This window comes from Triticum dicoccoides, chromosome 7B (genome assembly GCF_002162155.2).
Source record: "Triticum dicoccoides isolate Atlit2015 ecotype Zavitan chromosome 7B, WEW_v2.0, whole genome shotgun sequence".
Taxonomy (NCBI): Eukaryota; Viridiplantae; Streptophyta; class Magnoliopsida; order Poales; family Poaceae; genus Triticum; species Triticum dicoccoides.
The window spans coordinates 542,635,434-542,661,297 of NC_041393.1; positions in this window are offsets into that span (position 1 = coordinate 542,635,434).

Genomic DNA, 25,864 nt, shown 5'->3' on the forward strand with positions numbered 1-25,864 from the left:
CGAGGACCTCCACCTTGGCGACCTCCAACGTCGCGAGCACGACACCCACCGGGCCATGATAATCCTCCTCGATAACCCCTGCACCCATGTCAGGAAAGTGAAAACTTGTTGGTTCACGTGCTGTGTCCAAATCTAGTATTGTATTTTCTTTCGTTTTTGCGCATGCACATGAATCAATAGTAACAGCCGAAGGTTGGTCCTTACTTGTAGCTCGACACGTGAAGAAGGCCGGGTCCCCTCAGGTGGATGTTGGCGTTTGTGGACTGCTTGATTAACTAAGAAAACCATCAGGTGGATGGGTATATATTCGCCTGAAACAAATAAGAGGAAGTAAGACAACAGTTACTTAACAGCAAAGTAAAGAAGATAGCATCACTGTACTTTCATACTAACAACTGAAATCAGTTTGATTCAGTAAAAAAAAGGAACTACTTGACAATTCTAAACTGTAGTTTTGTATCACTAGATAGCTACTAGCAAAGAGGCCCGTGCATTGCAATGGGAGAAAACAAATATATTTCCATATATCTCTAATGCATGGACATGTGTGATTGCAATGAGAGAAAACTCATTTATAGCCAAGTGATGCTAAGATTCGCCTTAACCAAAAACTTCATTAATCTTTATCCTCATTTTGATAGACAACTTACATGTGCAATACATGTATTTGTCAACCAAGCAAAGTTGAAGATTTGAAACGTATGTATACTTATGGTGGAATGTCATCCCAAACATGGAATCAACAATTTGAGAATATCTTTTGATTATAAAATAGACCAAAGAAACAACAGAAAATACAACACATCGCCTAAAATATCAATTGATATACCGCATCCGCGTCATAGTGACTTCAACACTTAACTTTATAAAAAATTAGCCAGAAGAAGATAGCCTATAATGATATAATAGAATATATTTTTAACCATGTAGAAAGCTAAAATTACTTAAGCATGATAGTATTAGTTAGATGTTTGATTAAAGAATTATTTATCATTGGGGTATCTCATCAGGTCTACTGCATTAGCATAAATCGGACATGTCTATAGGTCAATTTGGTGCATAAGAATTGCTCATAAATCAATCGAGTGCATAGATTCAAAGGTGTACTTGAGTTCTGTAGAGTTGAGTTCTCCCTATCCTTCTAAATTTCAATCTGAACTAAACAACCGCACACTTCGTTGCCATGGTCGGCACTAGAACAGTAGTCCTATAAATAGTATACACATAAGATTACTCAAAAATTAACGCTTGCTGTTAGAATCTGCTCCTCCATCTTCCTACCCTTCAGCAGGATAGCCTCAATCGCACATGATATACTCATATATGTCACTGGAACAAATATGGAAAGAATATTATTAAGTGCTAAAAATAGGTTGACCAAGTAAGGTTCAGAATTGGATCAGGTAAGAAGTTAGGCATATCTAAACAAAGAACGTGGCATATTCTGATGCGTAGATGACACTTTGTTCCTATAAAAAAAGGTGATAACCTCAATACAACGTCTTCATAAATTCGGAGGAAAATCACAGATCAATATTAACCTATACCGCATGTAAATATATAGTTCACAAATCAACGTCTTGTTGTTTGCACATTATGTAACCGCATCAATTGCCTATGAAAAAACTTCACTGGGACAAAGATGCGAACAGTATGGTGAAGTGCTAAAAGCATGGTTGACCAAGTAATGGTCATGAATTGAAATAGGTAGTTAGGTGCAGAATTACGCAAAAAAGAAATCTGATATCCTTGTAATGATGTGTTCTAAAAATTCAGAGTGAAAGCCATAATGGAAACATGCAGACCATCATTTAATATGTCTGTCAACCTCAATTTCTTCATCCATCTGCTCTGTGGAAGCAGTAGAGGGATCTTCTTCTGCAGATTCTTCGGGAATATGATATTCTTCGCCATGAGGAACAAGTTCCTTAGATGGCATGCTTGTGAGAGGAACAATATCAATGGGATTCTCCAGTGAACTTGTCAAAATCTTCGCCTTCTTGGGGGCTAAAGATTCTGATGCAGCTGATGTCTTCCTCTTTTTCGAAGCAGCACGATCCGCAGCTTTGGTCTTCTTCACTTCCAAAGCAGAAGGAAGAATTGGACTTGGTGTTGGTGCAGGCGGAGCAGTGGCAGTGGGATCAATTTCTTCAGGCACAACTGATGCAGTTGGCCTGTCTTGAACAGTTTCTTCAGGCACAGCGACAGAGACTTCAGCTGGCCTGGCAATTTATTCAGGCAACACTAAAGGTTGCCCTTGCAGTTTCTTCAGAGGATGGAATTTCTTCAGCAGCCCTGGTGCTTGTAGATTCATCAGCAGCCTGAAATTTTCATCAGCGGTGCTGGCAATTCCTTCAGTGGCTTGAGCAGATGCTTCAGCTGGAGTAACTTCAATGTGCACAGGAGCAGTGGCACTTGAAGTGAATGTCTTCGTCAGGTTGACGAATTGGACTTTGGCACCCAGCCATTCAGCCTCGCAGGCTTCAAATTCATTGCTGAGTTTCTTGATGTCGGCTTGCAGTGCAATGAGCTACTCAGGTGAAAGACTGAGGACATTGTCCTTTAAATAGCGCTGCTTCTTGTACTGCACTTTCTTAGCCACTCTGGCTTGGTCATACTTCCACTTTTCATCAGTAATGAACGCCGTCAACATGTGACTTTGTCCAGGTGTGAGGTTCAGCTCTGGCAGAGAAGTGTTTGGATCCATGTGCCATAGGTCGATGAAATCGAGCATTTTCTTTGGATCGATTAGAAGTGGCACAACACTCCCTTTGGCTCTAGCGGCCCGCTGTTGTCTGTCCTTGATGATATCAGCTAATTCATCATCATCAGCTTCATCATCATCAGCTTCATCATCAGAAGGTGTTTGAAAGACCACCTGCTTCGTGTGAGGACTTGGTCTAGTGCCTCGACCAGCAGTGGCCCTGGTCTTTAGCAGAGTGGGACCGGTTGATGAAGGTGGTTTCTTGCCTGGCTTCTTTGGCATAGCCTTGTTGCTTGAAGAAGCCTCAGCAGCGGCAACAACAACAACAGAATCCTCATTGAATTTCTTCACTACTTCTTTGGCCTGCTTGGCCAGCTTAGCTTGCCGCCTGGCCCACTCATCAGCATAATCCTCACCACGTTTAAGGCTTGTTGGATCAGCTAATTGGACAGGTGCCAGAGGAGGTCTTGGGTACGGAGGATTGAGAGTGAATTTCTTCATGTATTTGGGAGTGACATATCTGTACTCCCTCCACTCTTTTGCCCATCTTCTTTCTATGCTCCGAATGCACACTTTGTGCTCATTCTTCGTTTTCTTGTTGTGAGTTGCCTCATCAGGCTACAGTACCCTGCATAGATATCCGCAGGGATCTCAAAAGTAGTATTGACCTCAAGCTTCTTTCCTCCTTTCTAAGGCCTTTTTCCATCTGCCATTTTCTTCAGCTGAGGAATTTGCACAATCAAGTTCTTGTCTTAGGTGCCAGAGTTGTGCGGATCGTGAGATTCACACAATTGAGGAATCATGAAGAAAAATGTCACTTAGAGAAACATATCAAGAACTGAAGATTTTGTGCTAGGTGTTTAAAGTGTGGAGATCGAAGAATAAACACCTTTTGAGGATTTGATGAAAATCATTAGTAGAATAAATGCGGTAAAAGTAACTTTTAATTACCCTTGACGAAGAACACGACAAACTAGAAGTGTAGATTTGGAAGTTCGTCGGCTCGGATCTTCCACGCCCTAACTTGGCGGAGGAAGACGTCTACGGCGGCGGCGGAGGGAAGATTTCTGCGGCCGACGCGAGTACGACAGCGACAAGGTCGAGGCAGTGAAGCTCTTCCTCACCGACGACTGGAGTTAGCGGCGGCGCTAGGGTTTGAGAAGCTCGACCGAGGGAGTGAGGTCGAGCAGAGTAAAAGTGAAATGAGGAAGGGAAGGGGTATTTATAGCGGAGGTGAATAAATGTTCGTCCGAAGAATTTGGACGAACGTGCCCCTGACCCTTCTCATTTGCGCGACATGTGTCACCCACGTACTGAGAGGTGGCGATTGTTTAAGATCGTAGGTGAATAGATAAGATTTATCGTGGGATGTGTAACGGTTTGAGCGACAAAAGCCGAAAATTTCTGATAAGAATATTTTAAAGTATCGTTCGCAATTTCTTCAGCTGACAAGGACACAATGAAGAATTTGAACGAGTTTCAAATAGAACACACATGAAGAATTTGTGAATATATTAGGTTGAGTTTAGCATAGAGGGGAAAGGGTTCGATCACATTCACTTAGCAGAAAAGTCAACTTGAAGATTAGCAATAAGTGAATGTTATAGAGGACATAAACTCATATATGTATTTATATAGTCAAATGAAGAACAACGACGGAAAGAGTGAAGACAATGCAAAGTTGAAGAATTTGAAAAACTGAGGAATTTCAAAAACGAAGAAAAATTCAAATTGAAGATTTTCAACTTTGGTTGGTGGCGTAACCCACCGTATAAGAAAACTGATTTCAGACACCGCATACAATTCTCGTAGGGTTCTGAGAATCAATTTCTTCATTAATTTCTTCACACTTAGAGGGTTAGTCTTCATTGATTGAAGAAAAATGTTACTTCGTATGTTGCACATCCAAGTCATCAAGTCAGCATAAGTGTTAGGATGTGTGTCCTTTTCAAAGAATATTCGAAGATTCTAGGATATTTAGCTCACGCCACAACTTGCTAAATCTCTTCTCATCCAAGGGCTTAGTGAAGATATCGGCCAGCTGGTCTTCAGTGCTTGCGTGGTCGATGGAGATGTCACCCTTCAACACATGATCACGAAGAAAATGATGATGAATCTGGATGTGCTTTGTCTTCGAGTGCTGAACTAGGTTGTGAGCAATCTTGATAGCACTCTCATTGTCGCAGTAGAGAGGCACATTCTTCACGTTGATGTGCAGTCCTTGAGTGTTTGCTTCATCCATAGTAATTGAGCACAGCAGGATCCAGCAGCAATGTACTCAGCCTCTGCAGTGGAGAGTGATACGCAGTTCTGCCTCTTCGAGGACCAACATACCAAGGGTCGTCCGAGGAAATGGCATGTGCCTGACGTTGACTTGCGGTCCACCCGATCGCCAGCATAGTCAGAGTCTGAATATCCAATGAGATCAAAGGAAGAGCCCTTGGGATACCATAATCCAAGTGTTGGTGTGTGAGCTAGATATCGAAGAATATGCTTCACAGCCTTATGGTGTGATTCCTTCAGTGTAGCTAGAAATCGAGCACACATGCAAACACTAAGCATAATATCCGGCCTAGATGCACATAGATACAATAAGGAGCCAATCATCGAATGGTATACCTTTTGATCGAAGTCTTTACCATTTTCATCAGTGCATAGATGGCCATTTGTGGGCATGGGAATTTTGACGCCTTTGCAGTCTTGGATGCCGAATTTCCTCAATACATCCTTGAGGTATTTCTCCTGAGATATGAATATGCCATTGTATTGTTGACGAATCTGAAGACCTAAGAAGAATTTCAGTTCTCCCATCATAGACATTTGATATTCTTCACTTATCATATAGGAAAATTCATCACTGTAACGTTGGTTAGTATAGCCAAAGATAATATCATCAACATATATTTGGCACACGAATAATTCATCATCATATGATTTGGTGAAAAGAGTTGGGTCAAGTGAACCGAGTGTGAAGACTTTATTCATGACAAATTCCTTTAGTGTGTCATACCATGCCCGAGTTGCTTGCTTGAGGCCATAGAGGGCCTTGTTGAGTCTGTAGACGTGATCTGGAAATTTTGGATCCTCAAAACCTGGTGGTTGAGCAACATATACTTCTTCCTCAAGCTTACCATTGAGGAATGCACTTTTCACATCCATTTGTTGTAAGATGATATTATGATGGTTAGCATAGGCAAGCAATATGTGAATAGCCTCAAGTCTAACAACAGGTGCAAAAGTTTCATCGAAATCAATTCCTTCAACCTGTGTGTAGCCTTGATGCAATTCATCTTGCATGGCTTGAATCCATTCAGATTCCATGAATGCTTCATATACTTTAGTGGGCTCTGTGATAGAGACAAAAGAAAAATGCCCACAAAAGTTAGACAAATGTGAAGCTTTTGAGCGTGTGAGGGGACCTGGTGCATGAATTTCATCGATGATCTTGTCGACTTGCACTTCATTAGCCATGCGAGGATGTGTGGGTTGATGACTTTGCTTAGGCCCAACAGTTTCTTCAGGCTAGCTTGTTCAGTAGCACCAGCATGATTTTGCTCACAATCAGGAATGACTTCTTCAGCAATTTCTTCGGTAGGGATGACATCATAAGTAGCTTTGAACTTGATGGATTCCTCACGTGACATTTCATCTAGCACAGGAGGTAGGTGCTCTCTTTGTGAGCCATTAGTTTCATCGAACCGCACATCTATACTTTCAACAACCTTGTGGTGAACGATGTTGAATACTCTGTAGGTGTGCGAGTCCTTTCCGTAACCAAGCATAAAACTCTCATGTGCTTTTAGTGCAAATTTAGAGTGATGGTGAGGATCTCTAATCCAGCATTTAGCACCGAAGACTTTGAAATAACTTACATTGGCTTTCTTGTCAGTGAGGAGTTCGTATGAGGTCTTTTTGAAGAATTTGTGAAGATGTACCCTGTTGATGATGTGGCACACAGTATCAATTGCTTCAGGCCAGAAGCGTTCAGCTGTCTTGTATTCATCAAGCATAGTGCGAGCCATCTCAACAAGAGTCCTGTTCTTGCGCTCCACGACGCCATTCTGTTGAGGAGTATAAGGAGCATATAATTCGTGAGTAATACCAAGCATATCAAGATATTCATCGAGGCCAGTGTTCTTGGACTCGGTTCCCTTATCACTCCTGATATGCTTGATCTTCACACCGAAGTTTGTGGAAGACCTTGAGGAAAAACGTCTGAAGACTTCCTGCACTTCATTTTTGTAAGTGATGATATGCACCCATGTGTAACGAGAATAGTCATCAACTATGACAAAGCCATATAATGATGCAGAACTAGTGAATGTGGCATAATGAGCAGGGCCAAATAGATCCATATGAAGTAATTCAAAAGGACAAGAGGTGGTCATGATAGTCTTTGCGGGATGCTTGGCTCTGGTGATCTTTCCAGACTCACAAGCCCCACAAAGATGATCTTTGAGAAATTTGACACCCTCGATGCCAATGACGTGCTTCTTCTTCGCGATTGTATGCAAGTTCCTCATCCCAACATGACCAAGTCGTCGATGCCATAACCAACATTCTGAAGCTTTTGCGAGTAGATATGTGGCAGGCTGTGCTCCTGCAGAGAAATCAACAATATACAAGTCTCCTTTCCTAAAGCCTTCTAAGACTTTGGAGTTGTCAGATTCCATTAGCACAAGGCAGCGAAATTTGCCGAAGACAACAACCATATCAAGATCACAAAGCATTGAGACTGACAGAAGATTGAATCCTAAGGACTCAACAAGCATGACTTTGTCAATGTGTTTATCCTTTGAGATTGCAACCTTACCTAGACCCAATACCAATCTTTTGCCTTTGTCAGCGTAGGTGATATGCTTCAGATGAGATGGTGACAAATCAGTGTCCATCAGCAAGCTTCTGTCACCAGTCATGTGATATTTACATCCACTATCGAGGACCCACTCAGTAGCTTTGGGTTGTTCATCCTGCAGACGAATTAGTGCAACTTATGAACCCATATACTTCATCAGTGAAGAATATGATTTCAATTTCATCAACAGTAACAAATATAGCAATATGAGGACGTGAGAAATGAATGATTCATTTCTTCATGATTAGCTTGCGTTCTTTCAAGCACATTCAGGTCTCCAGCAAATTCTTTAGACGATCAAGTTCGTTTGGAGACCTGACCCTGCATAAGAGATTAGTTCTTTTTCTTCACCACCCATATCTAGAGGGGTGGCAAAGAGTTCATCATTCCGCGAGCTCCATAAGAAAATGATGGCATAGAAGCCAGTGCACTTCGTTTCACAGAAGAGTGGTTAGGGTAAGCATATGAATAAGCAGAGAAATTCTTCGAGGACTTACGAACATAATGGTTTGAAGAATAATGAGCGTAGTCATGGCCCTTAGACTTTCCCTGCGAAACAGAAGTGTTAGCACGATCATAATCATATGAGGATTTTGATCCATGTGAGGAATTTGATCCTCGTGAAGAATTTGGTCCATATGAGGACTTGGATCCATATGAAGAGTTTGGTCCGTATGAAGAATTTTATCCGGGGTTCCTATTCTTCATGGGTGGTGTCATGATGACATTCACCTGAAGATTTTCAAGGCATCTTTTAGGAACCCAGATTTTCTTCATAGGGGGACCGTTCCTGCAGTTAGTTCCAACATATCGAGCAAATACTTCACTGTTCTGATTCTTGAACAGCTTATAATTGGAGCCAAATGACTCATAAGAGGAATATGAAGAATCAGAGGTAAAACCAGATAAATTACATGGATCTATAGGAGGTCCTTTTGCAGCAACCCATGAGGTTTTGGGGTACTGCTCAGGTTTCCAGTAGGTTCCATCAGCATTGAGTTTCCTCTCAAAGTCAATACCCTCTTTCCTAGGGTTCCTGTTCAACATCTGTTTTTTAAGCACATCACAAAGAGTCTGGTGCCCTTTGAGGCTTTTGTAAATTCCTATCACATACAATTCCTTCAGCCCTGCATTATCGTCAGTGAAACATGTGGTATTCTCAGATGAGGACTTTGTGACCACAGAGATAGTTGAAGAATTTCCAGCAATAGAAGCATTTGAACATTCAGGTGATGAATTAGCAGATTCACGATCAATGCATTTAAGACATGGTGGAACAAATTCTTCCTGAGCACAGAACTGATCTGTTGAGCAAGCAATGAATCATTTTCCTTCTGAAGATCTTCATAACTCACTTTTAACGTCTCAAGATCTTGCTTCTTTTGAAGAAATTCATATGAAAGCTTCTCGTGATAAGTTAAGAGAGAGTTATGATGATTTTGAAGATTGTCAAACTTTGACTGAAGTTTTTGAAGACTATCAGTCAAGGCCTTATTTTGATCCAATTGCTCACCCAACATATCATCGCTTTCATCTAGCGTGTTTTGAACCTTTTCAAGAGCTCTTTGTTGTTTAGTGGCAAGGGAAGCAAGTTTGACATAGCTGAGGCCAAATTCATCACCTGATTCATCATCACTAGATTCGGAAAGGTAGCATTCAGTTACCTTGGCACCCTTTGCCATAAGGCATGGTGAAGAGGATGATGATTCAGGTGCGAAAGTCATCTCCTTGAGTGATTCCTTGAAACCTCAAACCAAGGATCATGACGAGTACGATGACCTTCGTAGACCTCAGAGAGCCAGTCCCAGATTAGCTTCGCATGGTTGAGATGCATGACGTTCCTGAACTGATTTTGGGACAAACAGGAGCAGATGACATCATTCGTTGTGAGGTTGAGTAGCGTGTACTTGCGAATGTCATCAGCCTCCGCCATCTTGCATAGATCGGTAAGACCAATCTCAGTGACGGTCCACAGTTCGCTGTTCATTAGTGAATCTAGTGCCCCTTAGTGATTTTGGTGTATTGAAGACTTATAGGTTAAGGGTCTAATATGTTTGTGAGTGTACACAGGCTCTATAAGTCAATGAGGAGTTTAATATTTATAGTGAAAGTCGACCCCTAAAAATGAATGTCTTCGGCTGAAGACTTTGGTTCTCCTGAAGACTTTGAAAGTGAAGAAATTGGTGTGACCATGAAGACTCGATATTCATACGAGGAATCTGAAGCGTGAAGACTTTTGTTTTCGTAGTTTCATTTTCTCTTTCTTGAGTCATAGGAAACACCGTACTGTTAAAGGGGGTCGAGGTAATACTAAGGAAACAGATTTCCAAGTGATGCTCATATGAAAATCCTACACCTACCCAATCCTTCGAGTGAAGCCATTGGAAATCTCATATCAGTTCAGTCAATTTCTTCAGTGACAGAGACGAAGATCTTCTAGTCTCTGAGGAATTCGCCAGTGCGGATTACCTACACAGTGACGAACATGATAGCCTTGAGGAATTCAAACCTCAAAATATCCAACCGTTGCTGAGCCGCGCGCTAGCCGTTCCAAAATATCTACCACCTAACGGTCATATCATTGAAGGGCATTTATGTCTTATCATGTCGGGATGCTCCCTAGGCTATAAATAGCCGCCCCCTACAACCACTAGCTGGTTGGCTGCTTCGAGAGAAACTGACACCTGTCATTTGAGAGCATCCCATCCTCCGAGGACTTTGGGCGAAAATCATCAAGTGAGGAAAAACCAAAATCCCAAACCCAAACCTACAAACCCCAAAATGATTGAGCATCGCTGAAGAGATTGTTTCTGTGTGGAACCGACACTTGTTACCTTTGAGGACTGTGTATCCTCCAGACGGTTAGGCGTCATGGTCTGAGAATCCAAGAGGAATTGTGGATTGCCGAGTGACCTAGCCTGTGAAGGTTTGGAAGTCACCTGTGAAGACTTACCACTGCTGTTGGGCAAGATTTGCGTGATCTTAGCTCAAGGAGAATACAGTGAGGACTGTGTGTACGGGACTGTATGTCCTCGAGTTTAAATACTCAGCCACTCCAACCAGAGGTACAACTGTCACAGCAGTTGGAACTGGTCGAATAAATCATTATCTTCATCAAGCCAACTGGTTCTATTTTCTCAACTCTTTCATTTCCTCACTTATGTGTTGATGTACCCGATCATTACTGCTTGAAGACATTGACTGAAGACTTTCTCTATTTCCTCAATCCTAATTCTTCAGTCTGTTTGTCTTCATCCTGCTTATCCTGTGTTTACGTTTCTGTACTCAGTGCTTGTCTTTCATTTCATCATGATGACTATATTGTTACTCTGTTTTGCTTATATCTGAGTACTTATTCCGCTGCAAGTAGTTCTTCGCTTAGGAATTTCCTCACCTTGAAATTCCTCAGTGAAGTTTTCTTAAAAATCGCCTATTCATCCCCCCCTCTAGTCGACGTAACGCATTTTCACTTACCCCTCAGGAACCCAGTCGTGGACGCGGCGGATCTCCGGCCCGATGCCTGCCTCGCCAAATACTCCAGGGTCGCCGCTGCTCACCATTTCGGCCTGGGGTTCTTCCTCCTTGTTCAAACAGCTCCACCAGCCCCCCACCTTTGAGCGCTCTGGCCGGGCGCACGGAAGGAGGCCGCGCCACGGGTCGAGAAGGTGGCGGGAGCCCCACCCATGGCATCGCAGGAAGGTGGTGGGCGGAGCCGATAGCGGTGGAGCGTCGGCGCAGGACGGTAGCGGTGGAGCAGGTCGTGCAGCTGGTGGCGGGGCACGTGTTGGCTGCGGCGGCGCAGGCCAGCTGATGGGCAGAGCAGGCGTCGATTTGGCTGGCTAGAACCCTACGAATGATTTGGGGATTTTGTTGCACGGGCCCACATGTCAGCTCCGGACCCACGTCCACGCGGTCCCACGAGTAAGCTTCGGACCCACAACCACTAACGCCGACGGACGGAATGGACTAAAATCTAGCCGTTTGGCCTCGTCATTGTAGCTGCGCATGGACTAGGAGCAAAACTGAGCACAATTCGTATCTGAGGGCAAAACTGAGCACATAGACACCACTGAGGGCAAAAGGATAATTAACCCTAAAATAACTGCATGCATCGTCCAGATGCAAAGGCAGGGAGTCCTCCTCCTTTTTTAATTTTTTTCGCCGAAAATGGTAGTGCGCTGCGCTTTCAACATGGCCCGAAGGTGTGGCTCCATCCACTTGCATAGGGAAAGGAGCTAGACAGACACCGACGGAGACGACGAGCATCTCGGTTTGTTTTGATGGGGATGGGATGAGTTGCATCACGAGTATGCTCGGTGAGACCCTTTTGTTTGTTTTTGACGGGAAGACCCTTTTGTTTGTGTTAAGCTAAATGGAGTAGTGCTAGCTTGTTCTGGCTAGTCGTCGTCTCTTGCTAGAAATCTTGTGACGGTGTAGACCTACTTCAAGTAGGCCAAATTGCAGATAGAAAATTTTGAGGGAATAGACAAGATTGAGTGGATAAAGAAATGCTTCAGGGGAGAAGTTCTCTCTCCAATAATGCCATTACTTAATTCCATGGATCGGCTAGAAGAATAATTCCACGTACATCGACCAGTGACAGTGAGCAGCATCCACATATCACACTGGTAGAAGTTGGTAGATGAACATGAGCTCATGTTGCTGTCGATCGTGCCTTAGTTTGAACTTGAGAGAGGTGTGTGCAAGCCAGCCATTGGATGTGAGCTGGATGGGTAAGGTTTATTTGGAGCAGAGTATTTGCATGCAGTGTTCGAGGTTGCATGACCCAGTGTTGAATATAAGATTATTAGAAAGCATAGGATAGACTAGGAGTTGATCTTGTTTTGTCTTGTACTTCAAGTTGATCATTGTACTCCTATATATAAGCCCACGAGGCTCAAGCAATACAACAACTATTCCACCAATCCTCTCCCCCCCCCAACAACTATTGAATTCATGCTCCAGCCAACTCATCCAAAAGTCCAAACTGATAGAGGAGGGTGGGCAATATATTTCAACACTCCCTTCACGTTTAGACTATTTTAGTGCTTGGACGTGGGATCGATGCAACTCAAGACCTTTTGGCTCGGATACCATATTGAATTCATACTTCAATCAACTCATCCAAAAATTCGAACTGATGGAGAAAGGTGGACAATATATTTCAACAAGGAGGATCGATCCCATCCAATCGTCCATAAGTGTGTGTTTTCTAACTAACATGAATTGGGTTTGCAGCTAGCTGGCGTACATGGTAAGAGCCACATGATTAAGTAAAGCTTGCAGTGTTCGAGGCTGCAAATGTTACTATCGGCAGCATATAAAATACTAAAGCGGTTCGATGGTCACTTAGTCGAGGGAGGTCAATCCCATCGATGTGAGCTCAGCTCCTTTTTCTAACGACGAGAAGTCCAAATACAACTGTCTATGTCGGCGATCTCTGATCTTTTATTCCTTGATATCAGATCCGGTGACCGCCCATGATTTGCTATGACTTGCCATGACGCACAAGCCGGCCACCAGATGCTGCCGTCCATCGTCTGTCTTCTTCTTCCAAGCTCAGATCAAATCACCTTCTCTCCTGGGTTTGCTTTATGTTTATCACTAATCTATTTGTCTGACAGATCACTATCGATTTTTTCCCCTGACAGGGCATGACAAGGAATGTAACTTTGTAGATGGATGCTTACTGACCCAAGTTTTTCTGTCGGCCAAAAAATTGTCTGACAGCGCATGGTACAGAATAGTCTTAGATCGTAAGTCTGAAACTTCCTGTATCCCGACAGCAAAAATCTAGTTATCTGCCGACCTTATTAAATCTGTCATTTGATTATTAGCTGAGCTGAAATGTCGTCGACGGTCTATTGTGTAATTTTAATCAACCGGAGACTTCCCTAAAAAAAGTGTCTATAAAGACTAAAACAATGATTTTTTTTGTCGAAAAGGGGTTTTACCTCAGCCTCTGCATCAGAAAGATGCATACGGCTTATATTATTAAAAATAATTCAGTAACAAGGTCTCCAAGTCTCAAAGTAAGAAATAAAACAAAACGCTCATAAGAGCCATATCGAAAGCCACAACCGGCTGGCAAATAAAATAGGAGCACTACATGCCTATCCTATTACTTGACCGTCATCTAAACCGGTTGAAAATAACCCGAGCTACCATCTCCCATCGGGTAGACGCAGTAGCCAAACGCCCCCTGGCCTCCGTCGGAGTGAGTAGCGACCACATACGGATCAATGCTATTGCCCTGAAGATAACCTGCAAAAAGTGAATATTCCATGTTCTGTTAAAAACCAAATCATTTCTGCAGTTCCAGACTACCCATAATAAGGCACAAACTCCAATACAAATGTGCCTCGCTATATCTGAGTCAACCCATCAAGCCACGTTCCAAATAGCATGTTGATGGAGGTAGGTGGAGTAATATTAAAAGCAATATGAATCGAACGCCAAAGAATCTTAGCCAGCGGACAATCTAGAAAGAGGTGTCTGATAGTTTCGTTATGATCACAAAAACTACACCTAGCAGAATCCATCCAATTGCGTTTTGCCAGATTATCCTTTGTCAAAATGACTTGTTTATGTACGAACCACATAAACACTCTGATTCGCAAAGACACCTTTACTTTCCAGACATGCTTCGAGGAGGGAATGACACTAGAGTTTATGACATCCAGATACATGGATTTGACCGAAAACACGCCGTCCTTAGTCAGTTTTCAATACAACCGATCTGGCTGTTGAGACAACTGGACATCCATCAACCTTCTTACGAGATGAAGCCAGGCCTCCCAACGATCACCAACTAGCGTCCTCCGAAAACTAATATTGAGGGGCGTGGACTGTAAAACGTTTGCAACGTAAGCTTCTCGACGTTGAACAACGTTGTACAGAGTAGGATATTGAAGTGCGAGGGGCGTCTCCCTAAGACACGTATCCTCCCAGAAACTCGTATTAGCTCCATTGCCGACTAAGAACCTTGCCCTGTTGAAAAAGAGGGGCTTGACTCTCATCAACCCTTTCCAAAACGGAGAGTCAGTCGGCCGCATAGTCACCTGTGCCAATATTTTAGACTGAAGATACTTATTGCGCAAAATCTGAGCCCAAGTAGCCTCTGACTTGGACGAAAGTTTAAATAGCCACTTGCTGAGGATACATCTGTTCTTGACATCTAGATTTTCAATGCCTAGACCCCCTTGGTCCTTCGACCTACAGATGATGTCCCATTTTGCAAGCCTATACTTTCGTTTAAGCTCATCATTCTACCAAAAGAATAGAGATCGATAAAAGTCTAACCTCTTCCTGACCCCCACCGGGACCTCAGAAAAGGATAGAAGAAACATAGGCATACTGGTGAGGACCGAATTAATCAGAATTAATCGCCCTCCATATGACATGAGCTTCCCTTTCCAACAGCTCAATTTCTTTTCAAAACGATCCTCGATGCACTTCCACTCCTTATTAGTCAGCTTACGATGATGAATGGGTATACCTAAGTACGTGAACGGTAACGAACCCAACTCACATCCGAACAATTGCTTATACGCCTCCTGGTCATCATTAGCTCTTCCAAAGCAGAACAATTCGCTCTTGTGGAAGTTAATTTTGAGCCCGGACAATTGTTCAAATAAGCATAACACAAGCTTCATGTTTCTCGCTTTCGCCAAGTCATGCTCCATAAAGATGATAGTATCATCAGCATACTGTAGAATGGATATACCGCCATCAACTAGGTGCGTAACCAAACCACTTACCTGCCCCGCATCCTTAGCCCGTCCTATTAAAATAGATAGCATATCAACCACTATATTGAATAGAATCGGTGACATGGGATCTCCTTGCCTTAATCCTTTGTGTGTCTGGAAATAGTGACCTATATCATCATTCACTTTAATCCCTACACTCCCTTTTTGCGTAAAGGACTCAATCTGGTCTCGCCAGGCCGTGTCAAAACCTTTCATACGCAAAGCTTGTTGAAGGAAAGGCCATTTAACTTTATCGTATACTTTTTCGAAATCCACTTTAAAAACCGCACCATCTAGTTTTTTTGAATGGATCTCATGGAGCGTTTCATGCAAGACGACCACCCCCTCAAGAATATTTCTATCTGGCATGAAAGCAGTCTGGGACGGTTGCACAACCGAATGCGCAATCTACGTAAGTCTGTTCGTCTGACGCGGGACGCATTCTGCATGGCGCCATTGTATAAAAGGCTGGAGATGCGTTAGGTATGATCGTCACGGGTCCATTTGTTAATCTCCTTTGGTGGTGAGTTTTAGGGCATATGCAAGCACGCATGCGCATGGTTGCAACTTTTGCCCCCACATTGCCAGCTGCGGTGATAATAAAGAAACAAAAGAATATATCCTCTTCCTCCGGATGAGCTCATAAGCATGAAAGGATAATCCGTGCTCATCTACATCCCGTTCATTCGGGTTTTGGTTTTGGGTAATGCGTTTGCATCCAAAGGCCACATCTAGTCATATTGGTTGAACAAACCTCGTGCAATCGTTCTAGCCAGTTGCATCCAAAAGCCATACGCTCTCGCGCACTGGAGTGATGACCGCGCGCGGTTTGAGTCCGTAGCTCTAAAGACACCTTGCAAAACATTTGGAATGGATTATCTATTAAAAACACACTCGTTTCGGCCATTTGAAATTCCCCAAAGAAGGGGGCAAACTCCCACACAGATGTGTCCCTTTCGTTTTTCGTGAATACCGCCCAATTAATTCTCAAGCTAATTTGACATACTCGTTGATGGAGACAAATTATAAGTAACGTGAAGTGTGCACCAAATCAAGTTAATCAATGGGCAAGACATGATTAATGATGAATTATTTTCCTTTTTATCACAATAGCAACTTTTTTACCTTGCCAATTACGTTTTGCCAGATAATCTTTGGAAAGAACTACATTTCTTTGAAGAAATCACATGAGAACTTTAATCTAGAATGAACTTTTGTTTTTAAAATGCGTTTGCAGAAAATGTGCCTCGAATTCGTAAGGTCCGCATACACGCACTTTTATGGTGAAATTCCCATTCAACCTCCGTTGAAACACATCTGGCATTTGTGTTAGATTGATCGCGAACTAAATGGAGCCTTTTTGTTCATTTATCACTAAGTAAAGCCCTGCGAAATTGAATGTTCCGAGGCTAGCTCCAAGAACCGAGGCCACCAATGCCTCCCTTCTAAACGCAACATTGTAAAGGGTCGGCTATTATAGAGCAAATGGAGTGTCACCCGGCCTGATATCTTTTCAAAAACGTGTTGATTAGCCATTACCAACCTTAAAGGAACCTTGATTAAAAAAGGAAGATTTGACCTTCATCAAGCCCTTCAAAAACGGTGAACGGTAGGCTTTGCTTCTACTACGGATACCGTTTTAGAATGTAGGTATTTGTTGTGCAACAAGTCTTGCAAACATGTTCGTTGCTAAGAAACATATACACTCACTTGTTGTGTAAGCACCTGTTTTTTGTTTTCGAGATTTTCAATGCCCAAACCAATCGATCAGTCAGGTTACCTTAACCGTACATAGCTCATCTATGTTTGGTAGTCAAGCCAAAACATAAACTAACCCCGAACCAAATAGGGTTTAGGGCTTTGTCTGATCCATAGGAAAGATAAAGAAAAAAAAATACAGAATTAGGGGAAATCTACAGAAAAAATGGAGAAAAATAAAGAAAATCTATAGAAAAGCTATGATTTAAAAGATTTTATGTAACTTTCGTTTCTACCTGGGTCTTTGTTAGTTGTGTTTATTTGAATTGGTTTCCTGATTGTACTAAAAAAGTGTTTTTTTATTGTATGGATAAAAGTATATAATATTAAAAACATAACTCTGTTTTAAGTGTAAAAAAATACTCCCTCCATCACAAAATAAGTGACTCGACTTTGTACTAAATTTAGTACACTAAAGTTAGTACAATGTCGAGTCACTTATTTTGGGATGGAGGGATTAGCTAATTTTTAATATACAGAATTAACTCTTTGCACCATTACATATAAGTGTCATGATAGGTATGTCTTGTTGCAACATATCCAACATTTTTTGTTGAATTGATAGGTTTTGGCTTCTAGAAAGATACCAGCCGGCTTCTGGAAAATTAGCTTTGCATTCTGCCTGCATTTGTCCAAAAAATAGATTGCCTGACTTGAGCTTCTAGAACGACACGAGTGGGTTACTACTTATTTCTTTTTCCAAAACAAAGGGACAAAAACCTTGTGCAAGCAGTGATGGCATGGCACTCGATTCCATTAGCAACGAGTAGGGATGCAAGCGGCGTCCCGCATAACCCGCGAAACGAACAAATTAGTTCACAACTGGCCGGAAAATTAACACTAAACTAGAGATTGATTTATGCTACGCTGTAGCCCGCAAACACGTCCGCTCTGCATCCCTAGCAACGAGACACGAACACTTCGAATCATAAGGTACCATATATTCTGAATAGGTGATGCTTCCCAAGTGGATCTTAGCTTCCAATGGTTGCTTTCTAGGCTCCTGAAAAGCTATTATAACGGTTTTGTCCTTGTGCAGCTATATAACCGTAAGGCCGTAACGGTATATATGAAAGCTACCCTAGGAGCTCAAGGATGCACGGCTCTAACATGTCATCGACTATTATATGAAACTCAATGACAGATTGGACCATGGTAATACTATTCTTGAGCTTTTTCTGTGGTGTTTTCTCTAAATCCCATGGTAGACTATTCTTGAGCTTTTTAGTGGTGTAGGATTATCGGTAGACAATTTGTAGATGGCTGCAAGCAAAATTTGTTTTGGTTTCATTACGAACGACAGCTGTAATGCCAGTAATGATAACTCAGGGATTTAACCCCATTTGTCAAAAAGTAATAATACTTCAAAGCCGCCTCCCGAGGACAGTGAAGCTGCATGCCCCACCCAGGTGTACTGACATATATAAGCGCGTGTTAGAAGAAGAAAAAAAGATGTAGTTGTATGGGTGTCTACACGTGATGGTGAAACTAAGCAAATGTCTACATGCCTCTATAGCATGAGCGTTAATCATGGAGGCCATTAGACTATGTGTTTTGCATTTTGCATCAGTCTTCAGAGACAGACAGGAACTTTTTGGGGTCATTCTTCTAGGTTGGGGGCTCTGCAACTTTGTCCTCGGTTCTGTTTTTTGTTTTGCAGGACACTCCTCAGTTCTTGTACTACGCGTGCTCTACCTTGGCCTACCACCCCAGATCCGTGCAAGTGAGGGTGGATCGATGCAGCCTTCACGTGGCCTTCATCATGATCGTCCAAAAGTGGTGCTCATCAACATCAACAAACGTATTTATATGGTATTGTGTAAGTGATGCATGATGCGATGACCAAAGCAACACAAAGCCGGCAAGTACATCCACGAGATTACCAGTGCCAATAAACTATACAAACGAGGACATGGTATAGGCAAGAAAAGACTGTGCAATAGTTCAATAATTTTATTTTTTTTGGAATTGTTTGGATTGCTTACCACATGTGTCACGTGGTGCAATAGTTCAATAATTAATGTTGCATATCCCTCAAAAACTTGGAGTTTGATATTATATACCCCTTCATCTCAAAATAAGTGTCTTAGTATTACTCCCTCCGCCCGGGTTTATTAGGCCTAAAGACAACTTCTCTTAGACCAAGACATATAATAATTTGCTTACATTAATTCTCCCATTTCACTCCCAATGCACTCTCTCACATGCATGCAACTAATGAAAAAGCACGCATGAAGTGTATTAATTGCCTAGCCATGGCACCAACAACAATGACTTTCAATGCAACCAATGAAATGGTTGCATCCATGCATCTTTCCAAAGTGAGGCCTTATAAAAAAAGACATGCTTGTGATGCTAAGAGGCCTAATAAACCCGGACGGAGGGAGTAGTACAGTTTAAGTTGAGTGTTATATACTTCAACCGAGAAAATCTATACCTATACCTACCCATATTAAAGAAGTGATGGTTGTTTCTTCACTTTTTTGGTCCTTTGGTCCGTTTCGTACGTCGTGGCGACGCTGGCATGACCATCCTCTGTTAGAAGTGGGCTTTGTTGGCCCATATTGGGTCACTTCCTATGTTCAGTTCACCCACACATTCCCTGTTCTAAGACCTTGCATGGCCACCGGACGCCATCATTATCCCCTACGCACAAGAGATTTGTTGGTCGGACCCTCGAGCCATCGGGTCCTAATCGACAAGAATCCATTCAGATGAAAAAGAGTTCAAATCATATATCTTGGATGATGAATTTCGCCATTCAATGTACGCCAACTGTCACAAGCCTACTTTATCATCACTGAGAAAATTTTCAATTACTTGCACCTATCAATTCATCGAGATGTCACCAACCGTACAGACAATGTCTATCGTCCTATTGTTGTCATTGGCCACGTGCACCACGAGCCGTGTCATCCGTGAACGTGAACCGGATGTTGTGCATCACCTCAACGCGGTCATGAGAATGACATTTGGATGCAAACTTTCCATGTCACTTTGCTAGCCCCATCTTGAGTATTCGTATTAGTGAACCACAAGTTAATCCGCTCTCTAATGCTCTCTCCCATCACGCGGGAGCATCCGGAGTATCTCCATATTGTATACTACACCTTACTTACGTGTGCATATCTTTTGAGAAGAACGTATATTGTACCATGGAAAAAAAGAATGTATAGATATATTGTATTCCCTCCGTTCGAAAATACTTGTCATCAAAATGGACAAAAAGGGATGTATCTAAAATGGACAAAAAGGGATGTATCTAGAATTAAAATACATCTAGATACATCCCCTTTTATTCATTTTGATGACAAGTATTTCTGGACGGAGGGAGTACTAATATCTTAAATTTATTTATTTTCGAGTTTTATCATGACTAGCTCATATGAGAGAAAAATGATGTGCCCCGCTGCAATGTTAAAATTGATTGTCATTAAGTAGGTTTGCTGGTTGAGAATAAGTTTGATGATGACATAAATGATGAAACAATTGACAACCCGAGTATTTGTATTTTTATATAATTGGCATGCATTCGTACTTGTTAATTGCTCTCATAAAATTTGATAAGTGTATCAAAAAGCAATCTGGCAAAGGACTGCATTGAAAGACATAAGGCGGCTATGGCGAGGTTCGCACGGGAGCATCCGGAGTATCTCCAGGTCGAGCGCCGATTCTTCTGGAAGCGCGAGGCCAAGCAAAAGAAGAAGGGGGTGAAGAAGGAGGAAGAGGCCATCGCCTCAACGGTGATCCCCGTCGAGTCTGACTCGGAGAACTGGGGTGACTCGGAGGACGACGAGGGGTGCGACGACCTGAGCAAGGACGAGTTTTGTGAGCAATTCACGAGCTTCGATGAGGATTAGTTTCATTTTCTATTTAGTTCAAGTAGTTGTTTCTGAAGGAAATATGCCCTAGAGGCAATAATAAAGTTATTATTTATTTCCTTATTTCATGATAAATGTTTATTATTCATGCTAGAATTGTATTAACCAGAAACTTAGTACGTGTGTGAATACATAGATTGAACATATTATCCCTAGTATGCCTCTACTAGACTAGCTCTTTAATCAAAGATGGTTATGTTTACTAACCATAGACATATGTTGTCATTTGATGAACATGATCACATCATTAGGAGAATGATGTGATGGACATGACCCATCCGTTAGCTTAGCATTATGATCGTTACAGTTTCATTGCTAGTGCTTTCTTCATGACTTATACATGTTCCTCAGACAATGAGATTATGCAACTCCCGAATACCGGAGGAACACTTTGTGTGCTGCCAAACATCACAACATAAATGGATGATTATAAATGTGCTCTACATGTGTCTCCGAAGGTGTTTGTTGGGTTGGCATAGATCGAGATTAGGATTTGTCACTGTGTTTCGGAGAGGTATCTCTGGGCCCTCTCGGTAATACTCATCACTATAAGCCTTGTAAGCATTGTAACTAATGAGTTAGTTGAGGGATGAAGTATTACGGAACGATTAAAGAGATTTCCCGGTAATGAGATTGAACTAGGTATGATGATACCAACAATTCAATCTGAGGCAAGTAACATACCGATGACAAGGGAACAACTTATGTTGTTATGCGGTTTGACCGATAAAGATCTACGTAGAATATGTAGGAGCCAATATGGGCATCCAAGTTCCGATATTGGTTATTGACCGGAGATGTGTCTCGGTCATGTCTACATAGTTCTCGAACCCGTAGGGTCCGCACGCTTAACATTCGATGACGATTTGTATTATGAGTTATGTGTTTTGATGACTGAAGTTTGTTCGGAGTCCTGGATGAGATCACGGACATGATGAGGAATTGGTCGAGACATTAAGATTCATATATTGGAAGGCTACACTCGGACACCGAAATGGTTCTGGTCGTTTTGGATAAGTTTCGGAGTACTGGGGGTTACCGGAACCCTCCTCGGGAAGTTATTGGGCCTCATGGGCCTAGTGGTGGAAGAGAGGAGGCATGCCAAGGAGCAGCGCACGCCCCCCTAGCCCAAGACGAATTGGACTAGGGTTGGGGGGGGACTTTCCTTCTCTGCTCCTCCTCCTTCCCTCCTTCTCCTACTAGGAATAGGAAAGAGGAGGGGAATCCTACTTGGACTATGAAGTCCTAGTAGGATTCCCCACACCTGGCGTGCCCCCTTGGGCCGGCCACCACTTCCCTCCCCTCCTTTATATACGTGGCCAGGGGCACCCCATAGACACACAAGCTGACCTGTTAGCCGTGTGCAGTGCCCCCCTCCACAGTTACACCCCTCGATCATACTAGCGTAGTGCTTAGGCGAAGCCGTGCGCCGGTAGCATCATCATCACCGTCGCCATGACGTCGTGCTGACGGAACTCATGCTTGTCCTCAATTGGATCGAGAGTACGAGGGACGTCATCGAGCCGAACATGTGCTGAACGCGGAGGTGCCGTGCGTTTGGTACTTGATCGGTTGGATCGCGAAGAAGTTCGACTACATCAACCACATTATTGAAACGCTTCCGCTTTCGGTCTACGAGGGTACGTGGACACACTCTCCCCTCTCGTTGCTATGCATCTCCTAGATAGATCTTGCGTGATCGTAGGATTTTTTTTGAAATTACTGTGTTCCCAACAGTGGCATCAGAACCAGGCTTATGCGTAGATGTTATATGCACGAGTAGAACACAAAGAGTTGTGGGCAATAATAGTCATACTGCTTACCACCAACGTCTTACTTTGATTCAGCGGTATTGTTGGATGAAGTGGCCCGGACCGAAATTACATGACCGCATTCATGAGACTGGTTCTACCGACGTACTTTTGCACATAGGTGGCTGGCAGGTGTCTGTTTCTCCAACTGTAGTTGAATCGAGTTTGACTACGTCCGGTCCTTGTTGAAGGTTAAAACAACACACTTGACGAAAAATCATTGTGGTTTTGATGCGTAGGTTGAACGGCTCTTGCTCGAAGCTCGTAGCAGCCACATAAAACTTGCAACAACAAAGTAGAGGACGTCTAACTTGTTTGTGCAGGGCTTGGTGTGATGTGATATGGTCAAGGCATGATGTGATATAAATTATTGTATCAGATGATCATGTTTTGTAACAAAGTTATCGGCAACTCGCAGGAGCCATATGGTTGTCGCTTTATTGTATGCAATGCAATCGCCATGTAATTGTTTTACTTTATCACTAAGCGATAGCGATAGTCATAGTAACAATAGTTGACGAGACGACAACGTTGCTACGATGGAGATCAAGGTGTCGCGCCGGTGACAATGGAGATCATGATGATGCTTCGGTGATGGAGATCATGAGCACAAGATGATGATGGCCATATCATGTCACATATTTTGATTGCATCTGATGTTTATCTTTTATGCATCTTATTTTGCTTAGTATGGCGGCAACATTATAAAATGATCCTTTACTAAATTTCAAGGTATAAGTGTTCTCCCTGAGTATGCACCGTTGCGACAGTTCTTTGTGCTGAGACACCACATGATGATCGGGTGTGATAGACTCTAGTTCACATACAATGGGTGCAAGCCAGTTTTGCACATGCAGAATACTCAAGTTAAACTTTACGACCCTAGCATATGCAGATAAGGCCTCGAAACACTGAGAGCGAAAGGTCGAACGTGAATCATATAGTAGATATGATCAACATAGTGATGTTCACCATTGAAAACTACTCCATCTCACGTGATGATCGAACATGGTTTAGTTGATTTGGATCACATGATCATTTAGATGACTAGAGGGATGTCTATCTAAGTGGGAGTTCTTAAGTAATATGATTAATTGAACTTTAATTTATCATGAACTTAGTCCTGATAGTATTTTGCAAATTATGTTGTAGATCAATAGCTCGCGTTGTAGCTTCCCTATGTTTTTATATGTTCCTAGACAAAACTAAGTTGAAAGATGATAGTAGCAATGATGCGGACTGGCTCCGTGATCTGAGGTTTATCCTCATTGTTGCACAGAAGAATTATGTCCTTGATGCACTGCTAGGTGACAGACCTATTGCAGGAGCAGATGCAGACGTTATGAACGCTTGGCTAGCTCAATATGATGACTACTTGATAGTTTAGTGCACCATGCTTTACGGCTTAGAATCGGGACTTCAAAGACGTTTTGAACGTCATGAAATATATGAAATGTTCCAATAATTGAAGTTAAATACTTTGAGCAAATGCTCGAGTTGAGAGATATGTAGTCTCCAACAAGTTCTATAGCTAAAAGATGGAGGAGAATAGCTCAAGCAGTGAGCATGTGCTCAGATTATCTGGGTACTACAATCGCTTGAATCAAGTGGGAGGTATTCTTCCAGATAAGGTAGCGATTGACAGAGTTCTCAAGTCACCATCACCAAGTTACTGGAACTTCGTGGTGAACTATAATATGCAAGGGATGACAAAAGCGATTCCCGAGCTCTTCGTGATGCTGAAATCAACGAAGGTAGAAATCAAGAAAAAGCATCAGGTGTTGATGATTAAACAAGATCACTAGTTTCAAGAAAAAGGGCAAAGGGAAAGAAAGGGAACTTCAAGAAGAATGGCAAGCAGGTTGTCACTCCCTTGAAGAAGCTCAAAGCTAGACCTAATCCTGAAACCGAGTGCTTCTACTACAAAGGAAATGGTCACTGGAAGCGGAACTACCCCAAATATTTGGTGGATAAGAAAGATGGCAAAATGAACAAAGGTATATTTGTTATACATGTTATTGATGTGTACCTTACTAGTGCTCGTAGTAACCCCTGGGTATTTGATACTTGTTTGGTTACTAAGATTAGTAACTCGAAAACAGGAGTTGCAGAATAAATAGAGACTAGTTGAGGATGAAGTGATGATGTGTATTGGAAGTGGTTCCAAGATTGATATAATCATCATCGTACACTCCCTATACATTTGGGATTAGTGTTGAACCTAAATAAATGGTGTTTGGTGTTTGTGTTGAGCATTAATATGATTAGATCATGTTTATTGCAATATGGTTATTCATTTAAGATAGAGAATAATTGTTATTCTGTTTACATGAATAAAACTTTCTATGGTCATACACCCAATGTTGATGCTTTATTGGATCTCGATCGTGGAAATACACATATTCATAATATTGATGCCAAAAGATGCAAAGTTGATAATGATAGTGCACCTTATTTGTGGCACTGCCGTTTGGGTCATATCAGTGTAAAGCGCATGAAGAAACTCCATAAAGATGAACTTTTTGCAATCACTTGATTATGAATCATTTGATACTTGTGAACCGTGCCTTATGGGCAAGATGACTAAAACTCTGTTCTCCGGAACAATGGAGTGAGCTACTGACTTACTGCAAATAATACATACCGATGTATGCGGTCTAATGAGTGTTGAGGCTCATGGCGGGTATCGTTATTTTCTGACCTTCACAGATGATTTGGCAGATATGGGTATATCTACTTAATGAAACACAAGTCTGAAACATTTGAAAAGTTCAAAGAATTTCAGAGTGAAGTGGAGAATCATCGTAACAAGCAAATAAAGTTTCTACGATCTGATCGTAGAGCTGAATATTACGAGTTTTACCTTCATTTAAAATAATGTGGAATAGTTTCACAGCTCACGCCACCTGGAACACCATGGCGTAATGGTGTGTCCGAACGTCATAACCACACTTTATTAGATATGGTGCAATCTATGATGTCTCTTACCGATTTACCACTATCATTTCGGGATTATGCATTAGAGACAGCTGCATTCACTTTAAATAGGGCACCATAAAAATCCGTTGAGACGACGCCTTATGAACTATGGTTTGGCAAGAAAC